The sequence below is a fragment of the Amblyomma maculatum genome, chromosome 8 (assembly GCF_055883805.1).
Source record: "Amblyomma maculatum isolate TAMU_Amacu chromosome 8, ASM5588380v1, whole genome shotgun sequence".
NCBI lineage: Eukaryota > Metazoa > Arthropoda > Arachnida > Ixodida > Ixodidae > Amblyomma > Amblyomma maculatum.
In genome coordinates, this window is record NC_139351.1 from 39,064,193 (window position 1) to 39,080,497 (window position 16,305).

Sequence of the window (16,305 nt, forward strand, 5' to 3'; positions counted from 1 at the left end):
AGTTGGTAAAATATATACAAGCAGGTTTAATGGCACTTTGAGAAAACCTATTTACATAAAAAAATAGTATATCAGCAAAATGGCAAGCGTTAAGAGTCCATAGCGAGAAGCGTCTGGATGAGCCGTTTACCCAGGGCTCAGAGCGTCATTTCGTGCTCTGCAACGTCTTTAAAACCCCCTATGTCCAGCTCCGCTCTGAAGATGCTGACCAACCAGTTCCAGGGCCCGCCCCTCAGATATCGGCATCCAATTGAACACATCACTGCACTGATGGTCTGATGCACTGACTGATCCGGTATTGTTTCGTTGGGCGTGGTCACTTGTTGGCGGGTAGAGCTTGGGAACGGCGAGGAGGTCCGTTTCTATTCTTCAGCAAAGATCCGATAGGGTAGTTCCGGCAAGTGGATTTCCTTCTCAGAAACCCAGTGCACGTGCGCGCCACATACTGCTCCCAGCATTGTCCCTTTCCGACAATTACAAATCTTTCCTGCATTCCCGGGAATTCCTCTAATGGCCGTATTCGTCATGCTCCTTTCTTGTCCTGTACGTTAGCGGACGTGTCACTCTGTCTTCTCCTTTGGACAATAGGCATTCCTCACTTGACAATAGCGCTTCTCGACGGGAAGGGTGAACAATTGAACAAAAGCACATCCGCCTATTTCTCATAGGGCGACGTTTCTTTGTATTTTTCTTGACGTTTCCTTGACAGGGCCAATTTGGCATTTGCAGGGTCTCCACAAAGCAAAACAGGCTCACGCAAAAGGATTCATGGAAACAGGCTCCCTTAGAGCCCTTGCACCAACAGCAGATATCCACAGCACATATCCATGCCCACAGGCGAACAATAGTGCGCACAAGTGCGGACCATGCACGATCATAACAAGGCGCATAAGGTCCATGCGGCGATGATATCTCATCAACATATAGGTCGCTTAACATGCAACTAATTGTTTTCCTTCAGAAGCATTTCACAATGCAATCTCACTGCAGTTAAGAGTGTGTGAATGATGTCGAAGTTCTTTATTGTTCACTGCAGAGACATTGCCAAATTGCCGACTCGGCCGTGCCACGTAGACTCGAGACATCACACGCGAGGTACAATTCAAAGCCTGGAATGTACATGAGGCGCTGTTGAGTGCCAGGCAACTCAGCAAGGAAGCCCCTGATCAACGAGAGGTTGATGAAGCCACAAGATCACATATCCCGCGTCGAGTGCTAGTTGTAAACATCACTATACCACGTGATTCTTTAAACGAATTACAACATTTCATCACGCGTGCCACCAGAACTGTGTGACAATTATAGACTCTAATGCTATCTCAATGAAATCAACACGAAGCCTGCCGTTACACTTTGCCAATTTCCCAGAGTTACTTTGTTACATTGAACCACACGTGCGAAAATACGTACCATAATGTGTCGTGCGTATACCTTGTCAAACCACGCGATACTTCTATGCACCATACCATGCTCTATATTGCTTGAATGCAGGAGCTGACTGCACTATCCTCGTCCAGACAAATGCCGAGCTGCGGCATCTGCAGCTAAGCGGCGGGCAAAGTGCTAAAGGATATCCGGAGCGGTATGTCCGAAGATTTGATTGCCGATAACCTCAGCCATAAATGCAAGCTTGTCGGGATGGCCGGCACTGACCGTGTCTGCGACGGCCTCGTGAAGACTTTTAGGGTACGTCTCAAGCTCACTCATTTTAAAGCGCTGTCTCGTAGCTATATTATTTGAATTTAGAACACCTGGCACCTCTTTGTTCTTTTTATTTTCACCGTCCTCCTTATTTTGCTCACGGCGCAGCGAATCAAAATCTTCTGCACAAGAATGTGCTCCATACATGTCTCATAGCTCTTCACCTACAGTCCAGTCATACGAATAATTATTTAAGCTGCGTCGTGAATGAGGTAATCTTTGGTAACCAGTTATAAGCGAAATTATTTCGACCAGAATTGATAGGGCTTTCCCGCCAAGCCACTGATACCGATATGCATTAAATCTGCGTCTTTGAGTAGGTGACCTTTGGCAGCTAGTTAGAGGCAATTAGCTCAGTAGCACAGCGATTTTATTATCTGAGACCGTGACTTTACCACTGAGGTGTAACGGTGTATTTAGTTGTTAAATCACTGTGTTAGAAGAGATTTAAACAAGAGCTGATATGCTTTGTGTCCGGTGCCTTAAATATGCGCTCTCAACAGGAACATCAACAGTACTCATAATTGTGTGCAAGACGAGTTCTTCTATGTGATGAAGCGAACTACTCTGAGCGCCAGCCAGATCTGCAGCTCAGTGCTTGGAGAGGAGTGCGGAGATAAAGAGGCGTTCAATTGGACCATCACTCTGCCGCCACGCCGGAAGTTACAACCAAAGCCTAGAAAGCCCAAGGTATGCAGCAGACCACTATAATCAGCTGTCGTTCTGCGTATTTTCAAGGGTGAAGGAACGGGCCAGTTGGTAAATCATCTTAGAAAGCAAAGCAGCGCACTTCAAATGCGCTGTATTGCTTTTCAAGTGGTTCTTTGTACCGTGCGAGAATAATTTCATCTCTCTTCGGTATCCCTTTTCCTCTAACCAGTAGCAGCCATAGCCGTTCTTCCTCGGATAAAGCGGCGCTCGTGCCACAAGACTCTGCCCTGTTTAATATTTTCTGTTTCAGACAGAAACCTTCTACTATATGCGGGCTCGAGCTTAACAAATGTATATAAAATGTACTGCGCTATATATACTTCTGAGTAGCCAATCAAGAGATCAGGTGATTCGCTACCACCCTCTTAAATCCTGAAACCTTCCGACATTTTTCGCTCCTTTTAAAGCTTGACAATCTGTACAACACATACCTTAAATATCACCTGGCTGCCACTCAGCTGAGGCTATGCGATTACCAGACTCAAATGACGTTAGAGACATTTTAAAGCCTTACACCTGAAAAACAAAAAGTGTTTCGACGAATGCATGCATGGGTTATCTGTATACTTCCAGCACAAAATAATTCGTTTCCTTTAACGGTATTGATTGCCCTATGCAACGTCCCTTTAAAGGAAAAGAGACACACGCACCATCGACAGTCACACACCTTGTCACATCCATTGATTTTCTTTTTCAAAATATGAAGAACTGCATTCAACTAGCGACAAACCGCCCAAGTAATTCTTTCATGGGTTCTCAACAATAATGCAGCAAAGCGCTCCGGTCTTGCGCTTCCTGCACATCAGCGACACCCACGTGGACTTTCGGTACTCGGAGGGTAGCCGCGCTGACTGCCCCGAGCCACTCTGCTGCCGCGAGGAGCACGGCAACGCCAACTGGATTGCCAACGTTCCCGCAGGCCGCTGGGGGTTCCCTGGGCAAATGTGACCTTCCATCAAGGACATTCGAGAATATGCTGCAGAATGTCCACAAACATCACAAGGCGAGTGTGGAATTATCAGTTCAGGGGACAATGGTCTCCAGAAATACGGAGACTCTTCACCAATGGGGCAAATGAGCGTTTGTTTCAAAATAAGAGTGGTGGATAAGCACAAGAAACCCAACCAAGTGTATTACTAACAGAGTACCAATATTGGGCCGATGACCCGAGCGCCAGGGTTGGGCATTCATACTATAATGATATTCCTCCGTTTTTTTCATTGCCACATTTTGTGACCTATTAATGTTAATCCCACAGTTCATTATCGGCTTATCATGGGATCATAAGGTTGACTACTACAGTACTCGGGCATATCAGTCTTATTTCTGGAATTGTATTTCAAGCTCTTTATCTGTACGTATTTGCTGATAATAAAAATGTCTCACAGCTGAGCAACATTAGGCGCGCACTTTAAAGATTACACGTACTATTATGACTGGTACCAGATTAATGCATATTCCCGCATTTTACTAGGGCAGCTACCCGCAAAATCAGTACAGATCTCTCTTGCCTGATTTCAGACGAAATTGCCGTCGAGAGCGCATGCAAGCAACGAAATAATATATTGTTCCAGAGCGCAGTATCGAGACGTCGACGATGTGCTGGTGAGGTGTAGTGACAAAGACGACGCTCAGGCTGAGCTGGATTCGTTCTTTGGTGTGCGGTGTATGGTGGTGCGTCTAACAGTGAACTAGCGTTTACCGCTTTGTACATTTCTTTAACATTTGGTGAAGGATTTCTGGAAGTACGTAAGTCATCAAACCTGGATCTTCGTAGTGACCGCCAGATTGGTACCATCACAATGCAATCCGACGCGACACCTTCTTCAGCGGCACCATAATCTCCCACCATCGTCATGACGCAGCCTCGTGATCCAGCCACCTTTTGCGGGACCACGTCGACGCCGAAGTCTGGCTTGCTAAGTACGAGCGGGTCAGCAAGCACAACCGTTGGACGCGACCCTCATGCTCGCCAACGTAATCTTTTATCTGGCAGGTACGGCGCGCGTCTGGTTTGAGACGCATGAAGACGACATCACATCGTGGGGTATGTGAAAGGAGAAGCTTCGAGACCTATTTGGCAAGCCGATCGGACGCAAGCTCGGCGCACAAAAAGACCTCGCATCCTGTGCCCAGTGTTCCACGGAATCATACTTCTCTTATATTCAAGACATTCTAGCGCTATGCCGAAAACCTGACTGCGCCATGTCCGAATTAGACAAGGTGGGCCACATATTAAAGGGAATTGCAGACCATGTTTAGAATCTGCTGCTTTGCAAAGACTGTCCGACGGTCGACTCAGTCATCAAAGTTTGCCGGCAGTTTGAGCAAGCAAAACACCGCCGCATTACTCACCGCTTCGACCGCTTGCCAAACATAGCTGCTACGTCCTCGTGCGAAGATAGTCCAACATTGCAGCAGCCATATCATCCCTCCAACTTGACCAGGATTGTTCGCCGAGAGATGGAAGAAATGACACTCGTTGGGTTCTCTCCTCAGCCAGCATATCCTACTATAGCCTTAATCCAATATGTCGTTTGCTAGAAGTTCGCAAATGTGGGCCTAAGCACGAATCTGGGCTTCAACTGGGGCCAGCCTTCCCCACAGCCCTCGCTCCAACCTAACGTTCCAGTCGTAGCAGGTGCGGCTCCTACTACGCCCTTTCCGACGCGATACCGCTACTGCTACCGCAGCCCAGACGAATGGCGAACCTCGGATGACCAACCCATATGCTTCAACTGCTCACGTGTCGGCCACATTTCTCGCCATTGCCGCAGCCGTTTTGTTCCACTGCCACAACCTCGCTACTATCCTGATCGCAGCGCCGACTATGTTTCACACCCAACCTATGTCCGTGATACGCACTTTCGTGAATTTAAAGGTCCATAGAAACGGTCACCAAGAAGGGTAAACAACGCCATAATACTAATAGATATTGAACCATTCATCATTCTCCCGAAAAAAAAAAAGTCGATCTAGCTTCTGAAACACTACAGATATCGGCGATTAAAAATGACAAGTACACTTTTCGCTCTCCACTCGTACGCTAAGGAAGTCATAAAAAATAAAGAATACAAGCAAGTTCAAAGCTCCACCCAGAAATACGTCACTTCGACGAACTTCCGGTTGCCGCGCGCCTGCTCGCTCGCTGGCGTACTCGGGTCAACCCGTCTTCGCTCGCACATGCATGAGGAAATTGCCAGGTCGCGCAGCGTGACCGCGGTTACCTGAAACCGTGGTTAGCCCATGTTACACGGCGGACCGAACCATGATTACACCACTAACCGCGATTATCGCAAACTGAGCTTGGCAACTTCGGTTTGCGTCGTTAGCCGAGGCTATGGCAGCGTCTGTTGACGGAGGCTACTCGTCGGCGCCCGAATGCGCGAAACGTACGAGCGGGTCTGCTTCACAAAGTTATTCATTTGCCTACTATATCACGTTTAAAGATCGATGTATAGAATATGCGGTGTCTACTGTGCCGCCCGAAGTCTTCGATTACGGCCGACAGCGCAGCGACTGCGTGCTTGTCCGACCTGCAGTATCGTTTGAACGGCTTGTTGCTGAGCAGAACTCCAAAAAGTGCAGCAGCCTTAGCTGTAATGAAAGTACACGAGTTTGCAACGCTTGCATCACGGGATGCCGCGAGCAGGTTGAGGTAAGTTACACTTTACCGCGGGGTGGGGCGCGCGAGCGCGGCGAACGACGGCGCCGTGCGTGCCCGTCCCTCGCCGTCGCTAGGCCTAAATTTTTTCGCTTTGAAGCCGCGGCGGTCGGCTCTTTGGAACTGATCAACGCTGTCGTAAATCGTCTACTTATGAAACTGTCTTATTGTGAATCCTATCCTGCCGTAGTAAAACAATCATAGGATTAACTATAGCGACGCATTAATTGCAGAGCTAGTACGAGCAGACCGGATTGGCCGAAATGCACCAGGGGCAGCTGGCTTGAGCAGAAACTTGCTTATATCAAGGCTATCGCTCTTACCAGCAATTTGCTGCTGGTCAGCGATCCTCACAAGGGCTTCATACTTGATATTCGGCTCAGTATTCCAGACGTCAAACAATTTTAGCACGCTTTATTTCGGACATCGGCGCTAACAAACATACGTGGCCAACAAACCACACACACTTTCTTCGCTGTACGACGCTTCCGCCCACTTCCCCGCGGAGCTCTCTATAGCGTTTTCAGTTCTCCGAAGTTTCTGAAGCGCTTCCATTCTCCCGGTATTGAGATCATGACGGCACTCCAAGTTTTTGTCTGTGCTAATATGGACACCTTTGCACACCTTGTTCCTGATTGCTTATTCACCCTACAAATCGGGCTGCCACTCTTCTCGTGTCCCGGGAGAGAAGGGTAATTCGAAGAGTGCATAATGACAGCTTTGACCTTTGACTGCATCATTTAGGGTGCAAAAGCGCTATTTCACACTCATTTTAAATATTTAGCTCGTATCTTCCAAGCTTCACCGAAAACAAATATTGGGGCGGGGCGATTTTCCAAAGACGAGTTTTTCAGAGCCCGCTAGCAACAAGGAAAGTCGTTACTATCGCGACAGCCGATTGCGCCATGGGATAACCTGCAACCTAGCATCATGTTGTGCGCTGTAAGTTGGCATCTTCATTAACCTCTTGTTAAATGAAATTGTATGTGTAATGTAAGCGATAGGAAGCATTCAGAGTGGGTCAGGGAAATACCTCGAGTTACTGATATTCTAGTCATAATTAAGAATAAGAAATGGGCATGGGCAGGGCATGTAGTTCGAAGAGAAGGTAGTCAATCGTCTCTAAGAGTAACCAATTGGATTCCGAGGGAAGGTAAGCGTAGCAGTGGGCGGCAGAAGATTAGGTGGGTGAATGAGATTAAGAATATCGCAGGGGTCAAGGATGCAGCTAGGACAGGGCCAGGTTCATCGGAAGAAAATTGGAGAAGCATTCGCCCTGCAGTGAATATAGTCAGGCTGATGATGATGATGTTAAAAAGTAATCGCCTTTCCCACTAAGGTTTACCTACTTTGAAGTCCTAATAATTTTCGCACCGAATGGGAGACTGTAACTACATATTGTTTTCTAATAGGACATGCAATGCTTTTCCATTAGGAAAAGACGAAATAGGTGAAAAGCGTTTAGGTTTAGTCAATTTGGCCAGAGGCTCAGAACGGTTCGAGAAAAACCATAATCAAGCTGAAAAGAAAATTGAGGTAATTCGGTTTTGAAAGGGAATCTAAACTTGGATCTTCGTATTTTGAGACAAACATGCTAACCATAAGCCAAAGGCTTATCAATGATGGCTTAGGGCGAGACGGACGAGGACAAGGGAGGAAAACAGGACAAGCGTTAACTTAAAAATGAAATTGAAAGCGAAAAAAAAAAAGTGTACGAGTTCAAGAAACCCATCACCATCAAGGGTGCTCAGCTATGCACTTCTTTCGATTAAATAGAATAGACAAAGAGCGCAATGCATTTGTAAGTTTCGACTTCAACTCGTAGGTCATGTTCAGTGATATAAATCATTGCTATGTGGGTTTAGAAAATTGGATTTATGGAGGGAAGGATTACGAAATTACCTTGCGTTCAGCAGGTCGCAATATGTGCGTGAAAAAAAAAACTTTTTATATGCAGCTAGACATTATTTTCGTTTACCATTTTAAACCATAACTTTGAATAAAGTTAATGTTTTGCTGAGTGGCACACTTATATTTTAGGAAGAAATAAAATACGATGTGTGTATTTTTTTGAGTTTACAGTGCACGTTGTACTCACGTGTTGTGTCTTGTTTACTGATGCTTGTGCTGCGATGCAGATAGATTACGTGATATGGACGGGAGACATGGTCCCCCACGACGTGTGGAACACATCTCGTGAAAGCAACTTGGCCATAACAAAGTACACGGCTGATGCGATCGCCAAGTTTCTACCAGGAGTGCCTGTCTTTCCCACAGTAGGGAACCACGAGGGACACCCAGCGAATTGGTGAGCATGGGCAAGCGCAGGACTCTGTGTGTAATAGACTAACCTATATTTAAAACAAACGCTACTCGCGAACTAAAGACAAGCTGTGTATTCTGCCTTTAGCGGGGCTATTGCGTCCCTTATTGAGATTCAAGATTATGATGCCCGAATAATAAACTTAACCAGCGCTATCGTGGCTCGCGAAACAGGAGAAAGCATGATCCTGACGGCAATTTGTGTCAAAGCCATGAAAAGGCGCAGTAGCGAGGGCCCCTGTCGGACGCCTTGATCAATACGGTCATTGTCGCAAGTCTGTGTGCACTTTTTCTAATATGCGTATAGTCAAGGCGTAAAGGCGCGGACACAAGTAAACGGAGCACGCTTGATCATTCAGATAAAAATCACGCCTTATGCACGGGGATAAGAAAACAATATTTGTTCAATGAATGGGTTCTGCCGTCTACGGCTGGTTCGCACATACCACGACTGCCAGTTTATATTATATAACAAGTGAAAAATCTTGGGAACGAATTTGCGCGTTCCGTTTACTTTCTTCTGCACAGGTACATACATCTCAAGTAATTTATATCCTGTTGTGCACCACAGTAGTAAAAATCAGCGGCAACTAACTAAAAAAAAAAGGTATATCAATCAGACAGGCAGAACATACGTTTGGGTTTTTCTCGTGACCAAGCTAACCATAGCATGAAAACGCTAGACATGCTCATGTTAGCGCCTGAAACAATGGATACTGCTCTCCGTCCCAGTAATCTCTTGTGGACAGCTTATTTTCTCCCTACAAAGGTACTTGTTAATAAATGTAACATCCACCCGCCATAAACGCACCTTATATAGCTCGGTGTGGTGCGAAAATTCCCTCACTGCCATGACGTGCTTTACTATATTCCCTCGAGAGCCGCAGAACAACCCCGCAACACTAACCCAGCATGATTCTAGTCGTAGTCGATCGATCGCATAAATATTAAGAAACTGCGGCAAGAGCAAACAGCTAAATTATACATGTACTTCGTGCCTCGCAGCTTCGCGCCGCCTGAACAAAAAGGCAAGATGTCGGCTTCGTGGATCTTTGGAGCCCTGGCGCAGCAGTGGTCGCGCTGGCTACCCTCGTCGGCGACCTCTACAGTCCGCAGGTGTGCTTTTGCAGGAATCGTCGGAAACGTTCAGTTGCGTTAAGTGATACTTCATGTGCTAATTTCTGGTTCATTATAAATGCTCCCATTTCTGATGCAGTTAGTCGCATTCTTTCTTTGGCTTTTCTTGTGGGGACCTGTGTCAGAAACAGTTGAGAAAAGGCGTACGTGCTCTGGATACTATAAAAAGAGCCGAATAGAAAATTGGAATCAAAAGGAGAGGGTTCTGGTAGGTGGGTAATTTACTTGGTGTTCTATAGCATCACCAAGGGACGAGATACAGGGGCTTGTATTTTCCCCTTTGTTTTTAGCGGTGTAGAAAATCAAACATTACAAGCATTCTGCAACAATTCAACGAGATGCTATAAAAATATTTTTGTTATATTTGCATGCATGCATGTTGAGGGCGATGGCTCATTATAATTTCATTGAAGCAGTAATAAATAAAACATGGTCAATTGAAAACGTCAAGATTACGTGACAGAAAAACAGCAGTGTCCGTACGGATGCAACTGCAAAGAGCTGTTGTGAGTGGGTACCTCGGCTCTGTATTCAGTGTAAGTCCATCCCATAAGTTCAAAGCCCATGGCAGTAAACGTTTGCAACACAAGTGGTCAGAAAACAGTAAAAAGTGATAACATGATTACCGGAAAACTTAAGTTCCATCTGTTAGGGTTTGATGCGAAAGCATTAATGGTTAATGTTTCCGGCTACCCATGCGGATTCTTGTTCATGTACAGTACGGTCCACTACCAATCTAAACGTGCAATGGCGCATCCCATACGCTTCACAGAGGGCTGCTGCCGACAACTGGCAAGGATGAACAGCCCTCTAATAAGCGAGTAATTACTCATTCACATCCACCCAAGAGCAGCCGTACGGCTACAAAGGAAAGGTATCAAGCTTTCTTAGAAACTTCGTAGTTAAAGAAAACTTCGTCCTGATCTGGAGATCGAAACCGGCACTGCCGTCTTTTCGGGGCAGTCTCTCTACTGACTGAGGTAACCAGGATGGCTAGCATATCACATGGTAGAGCGAGAGCGAATTGATCTATAATTCGAAGTGGGAATGGTGTTGGTCAAATTTTTAAGGGAATCCCTCGAAGTGGAGTAGGTTTCTAACAAGGCAGTAATTACTCATTGACTTCTACCCAAGCGCAGCCTTACGGCTAGAAAAGAAAGCTATACAGCTTTCTCAGAAACTTCGTAGATAAAGAAAAATTCCTCCTGATCCGGAGATCGAACCCGGCATCAGCGCCTTTTCGGGGCAGTCGCTCTACCGACAGACCTGACCAGGACGGCTAGCAGATCAGATAGTAGGCCGAGAGCCAATTGATCTATAACCCGAATGTGAATGTGAATGCTCAGAAAGAGCGACGGTGATGCTTCTCCCGCATGCACTTTCTCCCATCGCTTCACGCCGGAGCTTGCAGGAGCGCTTTAGAGTGCAGCCGTCAGACGGCCGCATGTTCTCTTTAACAGTGGACCGTGGTGTACATGAACTCTACTACTCGTACTTCCACTATTTTCCAACTTGTGTCACTATTATGCGGCAAATACGAATCAGCATGCATTCTTGAGCTACCACATTTTAAGGCAGAGCTCCCGAAGGAAATACGAAGCCCGGATTTGACATAACCGTATCAACGTTTCACTGTGGCCTACGAGCAGCTGCTCTAACAAGTGATGCAAGGGTCCTGAGAAGCTGCTTTTCACGCCACCCTACCACCTCAAATTGAAGCTGGAGGTGGCAGAACCTTCCAAATCGGCGATGTTATGGCTCCCGAGTAAACACGCACCCGACGACCAGTTAGTTATTGTCAGTGGCCAAGTGCCACCATCTATAAACATGCCGGAGATCTTTAGCTTACTGTGCCGCCGCAGTATTTTCTGGAGAAAGGGTCTGTATTGCTTTTCCGTTAAATTGTGACAAAATATTCAGCTAACACAGAGTGCAACTTAAGGTGTATCACTTCATTGTCGTTATAGAGCGGTATTTTACTCTGCGCGGCCTTTTCCGGGACTCAAGGTCATCTCCCTCAACACGAACTACTGTAGCAGCCTGAACTGGTAAGAAAGCTAGCGTCGAAGTAAATTTCTTTGACTTGAACACAATGAGATCAATTTGTGCACCCTTTTATATAAGAAAAGAGGAATGTAGGCTACAACCAAATTAGGCATGCATAGCCATCGCACATCTCGCCGAAACAGCAGAACCATACGTTACGCGTAAGGTGACATTTGATTATAATATAGTGAGTAGCACTTTGCATGATACATTGTGTTTGTCAACAATCGGGCACTTTTTCGAATACAGAATGTGTCGCCGCGAGAGTCGACGCAAACAGAAGTAAAAGTGTCATATTAAACGATCACCAGTGCCTCTATGTTTAATGTATTTTTTAGGGAACAGGTAATTTGAGAAGAAGGGGGATTACGTAATTCATTCTTTTAGTCCTAAAAACTATAGGGTTCATTTTGTGGTCATTAGGCCCATGAAAAAAGTGCGACTGAATGTTCCTCTAACATTTCTATGGTGAAAATACATGCAACAAGACGAGGTATTTAGCTGGCTGCCTAACATGGCATTCAGTAATTAACTCTTTAGCTTTCCCTTGAAACTTCCTGCCAACTTTAACTGACACTACTCTCGGATTGATTATTTACTAAGAGTCTTGAGTGCAATCTTAAGCAATTGCTGTATCAATAGAGAATTTCAAAAAGGCCATTTTGGTCAGTACTGCAGGTACGAAGACTGCATATTAGATGTTTCTTATGCAGGAAGTCCCATTTTTCAACCGAACGTTGTATGCGGAAACATATTGTTCGCAAATTGTTTATTTCACTATAACAATCAACATATACGCACATCGTAGATCTGAAGTCTCTACGTTTCTAGCTGCTGTCAAATACGTCCTGTGTTAGATTGCTGTGGCAGCCATAACCCCTTGATGGGAACGAATAAAAACTCTTTAAACAAATATCCTCTCACGCGTTGAAAAATCTGACAATTCTCTTCAATACTTCGATAAAACAATCTTGTAATTATTCCAGAGCCGCTTCATCCTTGCAAATACTATCCAATAAATCTGAATATCCCGCATTATTTGCAAGGCACATCATATTATTCAACTGCAATAGCTTTATGATTTGTTGTTTAAACTCGTCCATAGCTTTTAGCAGGTCAGGAATTCAATGCTTGCATTCAGTTTTTTTTTTCTTTTTCTAGTCTTGATGCATGTCAATATAACCATTCAGAATAAGTTATGTCCCTTGAGACTCTTATAACAACCGATATCATGAGAAAGCTTTGGAGATTACGGTCGTAAGTAAATAAATTTTACTCAGAGCAAGTTGCTTCACTTTGTTTCTTCATTCAAAGACCAGCGCAAAGGCGCAATCACAAGAATAAAAATACTATGAAAAATGACGTCCTAATAAGTGCTTTTTTGTAGTGTTCTGTTTTCTACTATTTCGCCGCTTCTAACCTACTCCAGCAACTTGGCCAAGAAAGACTTACAGTCTCACTTATTTGAACCCAGGTGGCTTCTCATTAATGCAGCTGACCCTGCACAGCAGCTCGAATGGTTGGTTAACGAGCTTAAAGAATCGGAGAGAAAGAGAGAGAAGGTGAGTACGAAGCACGTCGGCTTACTGCCCTGTGAAATATCCGAAGGCTGTAAAGGTTAGCCATTTGCACGCGTCGACCCTACAGATATCTCAACGTTTCAATTTCCCATTTCAGGAGAAAAGACAGTACAGTTCGATTCGAGTACACCTCAGTAATTTCTTTTGAGGCGAAAGCCTTTTAGTTCATGCGCGCCGTGTACAGAAAGAGCGATCAGTAATTGCTGTTTACACCAGCACTCAAAGGAATCGTCCGTCTTCAACAGCAACCAAACCACTATCCTTAATACCCCAGAAAAGCACGTAAACTACTACTCCACGCCAAGCTGGCGACATAGATCGTAATTCTTATTATTTACTGTAATTATAATAAAGGCGACAACAACGACGCAGCAGTTAGTGCTAATGATAATGATTATGGTAACGATTACAATGCTGGTGTGTTCAAATTAAAATGGTTATGATGACAATAGCAATTGTTCTTGTATAGCGAATAGATTATATTAGAATCATATTGATTGTAAATGATAACGATCATAGTAGCGATGCCAGTTATGGTGACTTCAGTTGGTAATTGTGATATAGTGATAGTGATAATGGTTAGTGTAGCGCTCGCAATGACAGTGCATTTAGTTGATAAAGTTGATGGCAGCAGCGATGGAAATGATGGTATATTTAGTTGAGAATTACGATGATACTATTGATGTTAATGACAATGCAGCACTGAAACATTACTGTGAAGGTGCTTTCCCCGTTTATTTGTTCTCTTACGCAAATTGAAGTGCCATCTGCGACCGTTTTTTAGAGAGCTCCACTTCGTGAGTTAAAGCTTGAGACACATTTTGAAGCGATATTCGTCTGCCTGTAAATATATGGGCCAGCCGCAGCGCTGAGAAAAGACTCCTGGAAAAGTGTGCGTGCTTTTAATAGACAGTAAATGGAATTGTCTATAACTGCTTAATGATCGTGCATCACACCAATGAACAGAAGAAAAGTTATGAGCAGTTTGGCATTGCTTTGGTCTGTTGTGCCATGTCCTTATTACTGTTCGTACTTTTCAACGTCTATAGGTGGCGTGGTTGTATCACTGTCATGGCGTGCGCAGGGGGGATGGAGATGGACAGAAGCGCGAGTATGAGGGAGCGTGGAGCGAGACGATTTTTTTCACTAGCAGATGAAGCGCTGAGGTATGTGGTAAGGGTTGAGCAACATTTAATTACGGCCATGTCATATGCTGCGGCATAAGAACTATGACGTAAACCGACCTCTGTATGGAGTCGCTATGCCTACAAACAAGCTTGCTGAAAGCCCCACCACACACCGTGATCGTCAATATCTGCCCCAAAAAAAAAATACCATAAAGGCAAGAATCAATGGCGTAGTTTTTCTTTACGCACGTGCAACATTTTTGGTACCTTTACTGACGTTGCGTACCCCGTCCATGTGCAGTGCGTACACTTACGCAAGAAATGCGGCAGGTGTAAACAAACAATCCAAATTGGGTGGTTTGACCGATTTACCGCGGTTGTACAAGTAGCAAATGTATATGCAACATACAAACATGTTTTCAACGGTCATATTGACACGCTGCATTCTTTATTTTCCCTCTGTGCTGATCGCGAGCGTGTGCCTCCTCGAGGCGAAGAAACCGACGTTCGTCTCCTCGAGGCGAAGAAACTGAAGTTCTTCTGTCGAAGCGGGCCTGCTAGTTTCCTGCCGCACTGTGACTTCTGTTACTCCTGTGTCCCGCGGTGACTTCTGATCAGAGACTTCACACCGTGACATCTGGTGGAGCTGCTGGGTAACGCAACCCATGCTCCGAACACCTCCAACCAGCCGAGACTCCAGCCCTCAAGGATCTCCTACCATCGAGATTACGCCTACCCATCAGAGTAGCCGACGGCTTCGAGGGCTTGATCCTGAATTCGCGCCTCTACAATTTTCTCGTACTGCGAGGCCGCCACCATCCTCTCCAGCACCACCTTCGGAGACAACACAACCACCCGTAATGACGCAGGTAGACACCACTGCCCCCTCCTTCGTGTTGCAGCAGCCGCGGGAGATACCCATCTTCCAATCCTTTCCCGGCGACGACCCGGAAGACTGGCTAGATAAATTTGAGCGAGTAGCCCAGTACAATCGCTGGGGCGACGACCAGAAACTGCAACATGTATTTTTTTCGCTTGACGGTTCAGCTCGCACATGGTTTGAAAATCATGAGACTACTATCCCAACGTGGAGTTCCTTCAAGGACCAGTTTCTGCAAGCTTTCACCACCGTTTTTTGGAAAGAACGCGCCGAGCTGCTCCTACAGACGAGAGTTCAGCTCCCTAACGAGAGCGTCCTCGTTTACTTCGAGGACATGACGAGGCTATTCCGTCGCGCTGATCCAAACATGTCCGAAGAAAAAAAACTTCGATATCTTATGAAGGGAATTAAGGAACAGATCTTCGTTGGATTAGTGCGATGTCCCCCCAAGACCATCGGGGAATTTGTATCCGAGGCCACTACCATTGAGAGGGCTCTAGAGATGCGATCTAAGCACTACGAGCGGCCGTCCATCCCTATTGCTGCCGCCATCGCGGACACTGGTAGCACTGACGTGCTCCGTGAGACCATACGGGCCATCGTACGCGAGGAGCTGCAAAAACTATTTTCGACGGCAGCACCCCCTCAAGTATCCAGCCTTTCTCAGATGGTTCGGGAAGAGGTCAACCAGGCACTCAACCCACCCGAGCCACTCCCGACAATGCCACCACAGCAGGCCATGACCTACGCCGCAGTCACTCGTCGTGCCTGTCCACCTCCCAGTCAGCATCCACCTCCAAGTCAGCACCAAGCAGCCCCTGCATACACTCGTCAAGCACCTCCCGCTCGTATTTCTGAGGTGCGTCCACGCAAAAGCGACGTCTGGCGCACTCGCGATAATCGCCCGCTGTGCTTCCACTGTGGCGAAGCTGGTCACCTGTTCCGCGATTGCTATTACCGACGAATGGGTCTGCCGGGATTTAGCGCCGACGCGCGAAAGCCGCAGCGTGGTGAACGACCCCCTGCCATTGACGCGTACCTGGCTGAATCATCCGGAACGCCCTATGACTACTCGCGGTCGCCTTCACCGGGCCAATACTCTTCGCAGACACGTGGTAATGCCGGCCTGACGCGGGT

At 46.1% G+C, this 16,305-nt stretch overlaps 1 pseudogene across 1 annotated transcript in view; it reads left to right on the plus strand.

Moving 5' to 3' along the window:
* Positions 1-1,521: 1,521 nt before the first annotated feature.
* The window catches only part of LOC146181022 (sphingomyelin phosphodiesterase-like), a 28,042-nt pseudogene continuing 13,258 nt past the window's right edge, over positions 1,522-16,305 (plus strand). The window contains exons 1-7 of the transcript XR_014700404.1: positions 1,522-1,684; positions 2,234-2,391; positions 3,184-3,415; positions 8,215-8,384; positions 9,404-9,514; positions 11,503-11,583; positions 13,056-13,143. The product of XR_014700404.1 is annotated as a sphingomyelin phosphodiesterase-like (transcript). The remainder of the gene's footprint in view (positions 1,685-2,233; positions 2,392-3,183; positions 3,416-8,214; positions 8,385-9,403; positions 9,515-11,502; positions 11,584-13,055; positions 13,144-16,305) is intronic.